The sequence below is a fragment of the Ixodes scapularis genome, unplaced genomic scaffold, assembly GCF_016920785.2.
Source record: "Ixodes scapularis isolate PalLabHiFi unplaced genomic scaffold, ASM1692078v2 PGA_scaffold44__24_contigs__length_19508400, whole genome shotgun sequence".
NCBI lineage: Eukaryota > Metazoa > Arthropoda > Arachnida > Ixodida > Ixodidae > Ixodes > Ixodes scapularis.
The window spans coordinates 3,336,156-3,344,907 of NW_024609873.1; the positions used below are offsets into that span (position 1 = coordinate 3,336,156).

At 48.7% G+C, this 8,752-nt stretch overlaps 1 long non-coding RNA gene across 1 annotated transcript; it reads right to left on the bottom strand.

The window, feature by feature from the left end:
* Window positions 1–4,350: 4,350 nt before the first annotated feature.
* Window positions 4,351–5,186, bottom strand: LOC121837513. The gene is made up of 2 exons (XR_006078176.1): window positions 5,141–5,186; window positions 4,351–4,471 (listed from the first exon to the last, which is right to left on the bottom strand). It is a non-coding gene; the product is annotated as an uncharacterized LOC121837513 (long non-coding RNA).
* Window positions 5,187–8,752: the final 3,566 nt, after the last annotated feature.

Consider the following 8,752-nt stretch of genomic DNA (forward strand, 5'->3'; position numbering starts at 1 on the left):
GCTTGTCCCACCAAAAATGTTTCCGGGACTGTCGAACTCGTGGGTTCATAGTTGGGTCCGTGGAGGAGTCTCTCGAGCGGAGACGGCAACTCTCGGCCAAGTAGCATCCACGCGGGAGTTTTTCCCGTCGCTGTGTGTACGGTAGTGTGTTGCTTGTATAAAAAGCGTGCCAACGTACAGTCCAACGTGCCCTTTCCGCCCTTCGCCAACGCCTTCTTTAACTGCTGGACCATTCGTTCAGCTTGGCCGTTAGTTGCAGGGTGATAAGGGGCACTGGTGACCGCTGCGATGCCGTTGGAGGAGTAAAAGCTCTTAATTTCTTCCGATACAAAGGCGGTCCCGTTGTCGGACATTACTTTCCGTGGTATGCCAAAGGTTGCAAACACGCTGCGCAGTTCTGAAATAACCGTAGATGACGCCATATTCCGAACTGCGCGAACTTCTAGCCATTTGGAATACGCGTCAACAATTATAAGGTAGACCTGCCCCTCGATCGGCCCGGCAAAATCTAGATGGATGGTGTCCCATGGTGCCGTAGGTCTTTCCGAGGTTAGGTTTTCTGCCTTTGGTACTGCTCTCTGGTTCACTTGGCACGTGTCACATTGAGCTACACAGAGTTCAATCTCTTTGTCGATCCCGGGCCACCACAAGTAGCTCCGAGCGTATGCTTTCATGGCAACGATGCCCCGGTGCCCCGCATGTAGAAGTGCTATGGCCTCGGATCTCATTGACGCGGGAATTACCACGCGCGATCCCCAGATGAGACAACCACGGTGAATTGACAATTCTGCTGCCTTGAGCTTGTATGCGACGAAGCGATCACCGTCTAGCTTTCTCACTTCGCCATGTTTGACCGCTTGGAACACTTTAGCAAGTATGGAATCCTTTGCTGTGTTGCCCGCCAGTTCTGTTGCAGTCATGGGAGGTTTCGTGAGCGCTTCCAACATCAAGACATCGCCTGGAGGATGTTGCTCGTCGTCAGTTTCCGGCAATGGCAGTCTGCTTAAGGCATCGGCGTTTTGATTCTGTTTTCCTGCCCTGTAGATCATATTATAATCGTAAGCGGTCAACTTAACACACCAGCGTGTCATCCGTGGCGAAAGCACAGTTGGTACTGGAGATTTTTGGCCCATAATCCCCAACAGCGGTTGATGGTCTGTTGTAATCGTCACGTGACGTCCCGCGACGTAGCGATGAAAACGGTCCATGGCGAAAACAATCGCCAGCCCCTCACGATCCAACTGTGAGTAATTCTTTTCGGCTTTGCCGAGCGTTCTCGAGGTGAAAACGATTGGAGCTTCGTTGCCATCGTCATCGAGCTGAGCTAATACCGCTCCCACGCCGTAGGGTGATGCGTCACATGACACAATCAGGCTTTTGTTCTCGTCGTAATGCGCGAGAACAGTTCGCTGTGCGATGGCATGCTTTAACTGTCGAAAAGCTTGCCGATGCTTTTCTTGCCATGTCCAAGGGACATCCTTCTCCAGCAGTGCATACAGGTCCTTTGCAATTGTTGCCCGGTTTGCCAAAAACCGGTCGTAAAAGGCTAAAAGTCCCAGAAACGATTGTAGCGTTGTTCTGCATGTTGGCTCGGGCATTTCCTTGATGGCTTTCAGTTTTTCATCTGTCGGGTGTATTCCAGCAGCATCAATGGTGTGGCCGAGGTATTCTACTCGTTCAACTGCAAAACGACACTTACATCTCTTGAGTCGAAGTCCAGCCTGAGCGAGTCGCGTCAGTACTGTGTCCAGTCGAGTAAGGTGTTCGGCTGCGGTCGCACCGCTGATGATCACGTCATCTAGGTATACCCCGATCCCCGGAATTCCAGCAAGTACTGTTTCCATGAATCGCTGGAAAATCGCTGGTGCCGCGGCGATCCCAAACGGCATCCTCTTGACTCTGTGTAGGCCTTTTATAGTGTTAATGGTTAACACATCAGCTGTATCTCTTGTCAACCGTAGCTGCTGATACGCTTGCGTGAGGTCTAGAGTAGAAAATACCAATCCTCCTTGCAAATTGGTTAGGATTTCTGGAATTGTTGGCATAGGATACACGGTTGTTTTCGCCTCCTTGTTTACTGTACTTCGATAGTCACCGCATAGTCGAATGGTCCCGTCTTTCTTCCGGACCACCACCACAGGTGTAGCCCACTCGGAATGCTGTGTTGGTTCTAAAATACCTTGGCTCTCGAGACTTTTCAACTCGGCCTCTACCGCCGGACGTAGTGCAAACGGCACGGGTCGTGATTTCAGGAAATGAGGAGTAGCGCCCTCTTTTAGTTCCAGGTTTACTGGTGGACCACTATGTCCCCTGATGTTGGCGTCAAAAACATCCTCATGAGCCTTCAAAATATTCGCAACGCTGTCCTTGGTTCCTAGATGGTGAATTCCACTGACCCGAATCTTGAGGTCTTGAAACCAGTTTCTTCCCAGAAGACTGCAGCCTGTTCCTCGGGTGACGACCAATGGCAAGATGTAGTCTTTAGATTTATGTCTGACATGCACGTTCGCCGTTCCAAGGACTTGTAAACCCTCGCCTGACCAAGTATGAAGGGTCAGCCCGTCCTGGTTCAACGTTGGAGGGTTCTTGGGCCACAGCCGACGATACGTGGCTTCGCTAATGATTGAGCAAGCAGCTCCCGAGTCGACCTCCAATTCCAGCTCGCGGTTGTTGATCTTCAGGGTGACCATGAACTTTGGCAGCGTGCTGGATGCTCGTACTGCATTCAGGTCGTGCAGGTTCCATGACGTGTCCGAAAGATCATCATCAGATTGCAGAGTTTCCTCGTGTTGTTCCACGTGGTGTGTCGTCTGCGATTGGTGATGCACCCTTGACTTCTTGAAACAAGCCTTTTCGACATGCCCCTTCTTGTGGCAGAAGTTACATCGTGCATTTCGGGACCGGCACGAGAAGGCCGAATGCTGTTCTAGGCATCGGTAACATGTCAGTGGTTCTGACTGTCTTTTCTCCTTCTGTTCCAGGTGCGCAGGAGGTAATTGTGCTTTTTTAACTGCGTAAATTTCCGATTTTTGGGCTTTCATGTCCCTTTGATGTTGTGCCGCACCTTCTGTCCTCACAGCCATGTCGTATGCTTTTTGAAACGTTAGGTTGGTTTCCGCAAAGAGACGTTGCTGTAGGTGCTCATCCATTATGCCACACACGAACCGATCCCTGAGCATTACGTCCAGAGGCAGCATGGTAGGGTTGGGTACTAGTGGACTCACGGTGACCGCAGTTCCAGGGGCGTCCGCGCTGGCGGGGTCGGCGGTCGTTCCAGTAGCGGCCGAAGCAACGCCGATGGAGCTGAGCGATGGCGCAGCCATCTGTGTCGCCAGTATCCCGAAATTGCAGTCAGCGGCTAACTTCTTTAGAGCTGCCGCGTAGGTTGCAATGGACTCCCCGGGCTGCTGGTCTCTCCGCTGGAACTTCGTTCTGCTGAAGAGCTCTGACGGCCGGGGGTCGAAGTGCATCTGCAGCATCGCCATGAGTTCGTCGAAAGGGACGCTTCCTGGTGTCCTCGGTGCAACGAGTGCTCGCACTACTTCGTATGTCTGTGCTCCGCAAAGCGTAAGCAGTAGAGCCCTCTTCTTTGAAGGCTCAGCTATGTCGTTTGCCTCGCAGTAGAAACCAAAACGATCGGCCCAGGATGTCCAAGCTGTCAGGTTGAATTCTTCCAGCTTGCCTTGGGTGGTCATTGTTCCCGCTGTAGTTCTTGTATGTTGACCGACTCGTCGCCAAAATGTAATGTATCCCGGGCGAAGCTCAAGCCACGACACCGAGGAGCGTCCAGATGTGCTTTTAATGGCGCCTGGAATTGCAATGCCCGAGCATCCGTCCCGTGCCCCAGGTCCGTGCTCTTGAAAAGCGCGGGATAAGCGCGTGTGCCCGCCCTATTGGAAAGACCAGTTTAAACTGGCAACCAGTTCAAACTGGTACCAGGTTCAAACTTGGATATTGCTCCTGTTGGACCAGTTTGATACTGGTTGAACTGGTCACACTGGTTGACTGGTCATGGTGGTTGAACTGGTCATACTGGTTGAACTGGTCATGGTGGTTGAACTGGTCATAGTGGTTGAACTGGTAACCAGTGGCTTATTGCCACTGGTTAAATTGGTTGAACTGGACAAACAAACTGTGCATACTGGTCTTACTGTGAAACTGTGCATACAGGTCTGACTGTGAAAATGTGTATACTGGTAATACTGTACCACTGCGTATACTGGTTCACTCCAAGCAGTTAAACCAGTTAAACTGGTAATATCGACAACACAGGTCGTAAACGGATAAAATTCACTTTTTTTCACAAAAAATACACATACTTCAGACCACAAAAATAAACATAAAAACATATTTACAATTTAAAAAAATTGTCATGATAATATTCATTATAGTCCCAGCCGGTCGGCGAAATTTTCCACATCTTCTGGAGTGTCGGGGTCCCGGTGGTGGATAACATAGTACCTCAAGGCATCTGAAATAAGAATAAACATAAGAAATTAGAGCCATGGCAGATTTATTCGCACCCGTCTGTTCTAAAACGGTATGTATAACTAATGCCACGAATAAAAAATATGCACTATCATAAACAGTATGAGAGGGAATATGGAAGCGTGCGCCAACCGTACATGTGGTGCTAGTCTAGCGGCAATTAGGTATAAACCGCATGTAAGCGATTTGGCGAGCGACAAGAGAAGCGACGACGATCCGCTTCGCTGTCGCTCGGTCACTCGCTTGACGAGACAAACCGCATGAAAGCGACGGCATCAAGCGACCAAGGCATGAGCGACGATTTCTAGAAATCCAAAAACCGAGCGACGCGACGACCGACCGTGGGGAATCTCCGTCGCTCGTCGCTGATTCTCGTCACTGTCACCGTCGTTCGCTTAATCGCTTAGATGCGGTTCAGCCTTTACGCAAAGCAACGCCCAGGAGCGAAAAGATCCTGCTGTTACCCCCTTCCTGCCTCCCCAGTCTGTCGTCCGCTACGCAACTCGCGACCACTATGGTAGAACATCTCTGAAGCTGCATAAACACTGGCGGTTGTATTACTAGCATAGCTGTTCCAAATCGGGTAGCTGAAACGTTCAGTTTCACATGCATCTAATTATGAAAATGAATCCAAATGGTCGAGCCTGCTTACCATGGCTCGCTGGCGCGGAGGCAGAGGCAGCCATTGCCAGCGCCGCAATGAGGACGGAGCGAATTCCAAACACGCCGTTCTGGGACGCAGCCATTTCGCCTGCGAGCGAGTGGAACTCAGGTGGAGGACGTCGTCAGCCACAGGAACCATCGGCAGAGGCAGCACTCAAGGTCCTGCTAACTATCTTATACAAACACAGCTTGAAGACAACTTGTAACCTCCCCAAGCAGAACAGCGGCCCCAAAAAACGAAGATCCAACCGGCCCAACGTGCGCCCAACAGTCGCGCCAGATCCGTTTGTTTTTTGTTCTTTGTTTTGGTTGAACTCGCCGGAGCTGTCGTTGACGCCGACTGGCGCTTCGAGCGGGCGCGAGGGCCGCGCTGATTGGCCCGCGCGCTCCCTGTCCTGGCACGTGAGTACCTCTCCCTTTTGCAAGGCACCCGGGGCACCGGCGCATTTCAGGGGTCTGACTCATACTGCCACATTTTCCCGCGCTTCTCCAACATCACAATAGAGGCCCCCTGCCTCGGCCTCGGTGACTTGCGCTGGATCCTGGAAGCGGCTTCTCGGTGCAGGCCAGGGTGGATAAAGGCCGTGGTAAAAAGCGGGAAAATTATGAAGTCCAAGTGGGAACGATTGAAGTCATGGCGTTTTTTTCATATTTCGGACCTCGAGAAAAGGGTGCACGTTACAATCGAGGGCGCGTTATATTCGAGTAAACGTGTCCCATCACCCACATAAAGCATGGTGCAGCAGTTATTAACGTTTTTATCTCAAGTTTTGTAGAATTTAAACTGGTTTAACCTATTTTTGGGAAGAAAATATTTAAAAAAAAAAACCTTTAAGAATATTGAAGTATGTTGGCTCTTACTTTTTTTGGATTGATGAAGTGTTCTCTAGCTAAATAAATAAAGCTGACCTTTCGTGTGGGCATTAATATGCCATGAATTCAGTTGCAAATGAATTAATTGTTTGTAGTACCATGTCGCCCTGTGACAATCGCGAGATCATAGAACATATATGACAAATAAATAGCTTCAACACTGTTAACAGAACCTTTTGTTGCGACTTTATTTTGCAGAGTGAAGGTTACGAATGCCTCTGCGCTATCCAATTCTCACACCCCTACAAATAAAGTGAAAAAGAGGGGTCAATCTGGTAACCATGCAGTTAGGCCAATCTGGTAACCATGCAGTTAGGCCAATCTGGTGACCAGTTTGGTCAATCTGGTTACCAGTTGGACCAGTTTGGCCAGTCTGGTGACCAGTTTGGTCAATCTGGTTACCAGTTGGACCAGTTCGGCCAGTCTGAGGACCAATTTGGCCAATCTGGTGAGCAGTTTGGCCAATCTGGTGACCAGTTTGGTCAATCTGGTTGCCAGTTCAGCCAGTGTGGTGACCAGTTAGGTCAATATGGTGACCAGTTAGGCCAATCTGGTGACCAGTTCGAAGGCAATCTGGTGACCAGTTAGATCAATATGGTTACCAGTTAGACCAGTCTGACTACCAGTTCCACCAGTTTGATTTCCAGTTAGACCAGTCTGACCAGTCCAAATACCAGTTTGACCAGTTTAAATACCAGTATGACCAGTTAGATTTTCAAACTGGTCTTTCCAATAGGGCGGTGACGCCATCTCTTGGCCACCAGCGGATACATGACAAGGATGTCCAAAAACCTGTGAAAGTATACGAAATTACAAGATTTCTCTTCGGAGTCTCCGCGCAGCATTTATGCCTATGCAAGATCGGTCCAGAGAAATTCAAATTATACCCAGCTAGCCTCAACCGCCTCAACTGGTTATCGAGTGTACTGCCGACACAGCGAATACCCAACCTTTTTTTCTGCATTGCCTGTAAGGAACTTTACGGCAGCAACCTTCGCGAGTTTTGAATAGCCACTGTGCCTGTAGATAAAACCCTACTTTAATCCCCCCTTTTTTTCATATGATTATCATAATCTTTTACCATATAACAACTGTAGATCTATGAATTTCAACTTCCCCATGACCGAATAACCCAGCCGTGAACCTCCACTTGAGTACCACTTCGATAGATGGAGATCGATATGTCATCAAGAAATCTACGGACAATCAAGCTTCCTACCTCCAAGGATTCTACAAAAGATGTCAGTTGCCTGTCCAGTACATTTAGATAAAATTCAGACAACAAATGACCGCCTCTTGGAACACAAAATAATTGTGAGAATGTTTTTCCGTCATCTGAACTAGCCAAACATATTGCTGAATGTAATGCATGCTCGTCATTATGGGAAAAAAACTTCAATATTGTGCAAAGAAAGTGACTCAAAATAAACTTAAACCCGGGGTCGGGCTGCTTATATGCATCGTACGAAAGACAGTATGCATGCAGCAGGCACGTCGCCAGGGGGGGGGGGGGGGGGGCTTGGGGCCTGGCCCCCCCCCCTCCCCCGAAATCTTTCATTTTGTGGGACCTCCTCTCCCCCTCACCCTCATACAGCAGTTTGTCCTGGGCGGGCCCTCCCCGGAGCAAAATCCTGGCTTTACAATTACTTCAAGAAATAGATGCAAAAACGCGATTTTTCACTTAGTGTCCCTGTATGCGGTAGTAAGGTGACTTATTAGGTATGGTACGTTTTAGAACACAAAATATTTTACCGAATCGCACACCCATATCGCTCATGTCACAATGGCATGCTTGGAGGCAGCATTATGAGCTACCGATATTCGAAAATACAATTTTCGTAAACTCCCTCAGCAACTCGCCGCGGCCCCCTGAGCTTAAATAAATATCAATATATTTATCAACTGTTCGAAGCGTACTTTACGCCGTACGTCAGCGGATACACTAGGGCTGAAAAAGAGTAACCAAAGGCAATGTTGCGAGTTTAATATTGGGATGCAAACGCCAAATTATGAACTACACAAAAAGTCTTAAATTTTCTAAATCACTGGCTGCCACAAAAAGAAAAAAAAAATTAAAACGCCTTACCTTTACCTGTTTTTGTAGATTCGAATTCGTGGACTTCGCAGATGAAAGAAGCTTTCCTTCTGGGAGGCAGAGTAGGCACTGAAACTCCAAATTCGCAGGTCCCTTGGTGCCTCTCAGTTTGAACATTGGATCCAAGGAGGGCCATGCGGGGACTGTGCAAGAGACATGCTGAATGCTCACTGCTGGGACCTCTCGCGTATTTTGTAGCCGTGATCAGCGAGCTAGAGTAGAAAATATTTAACAGCAGAAAAAAAAGTTCATATAGATAAAACATTCCTACGTAAGTACGATGAGAAAAAGAGAGTTACGAGAAATAAGGAAAAAAAAACTCAGCAAGAGAAACGGAAAAAATTCGCAGAAAACTTATCAGCGGGTGTCGTGACTATTGTGAGTGTAAGTATCGTTCTCCAAGACGACGCTACACTCTAAAAAAAAAAGGGTGTCATGGGGTACACTCATAGGGTGTGTAAGTGCTTGTCACATACACCCTTTGGGGGAAGAGTTGTACACCCGAAATAGGGGGGTATGTGTACACCCGTTGGTGTGGTGCACATGTACACCTTTTTCTACAGAAATCTCACTTGAAGGGAACGCAGGTGCAGCCCATTCAATGGTGTACGGCCACACTTTTTTCTACACCCA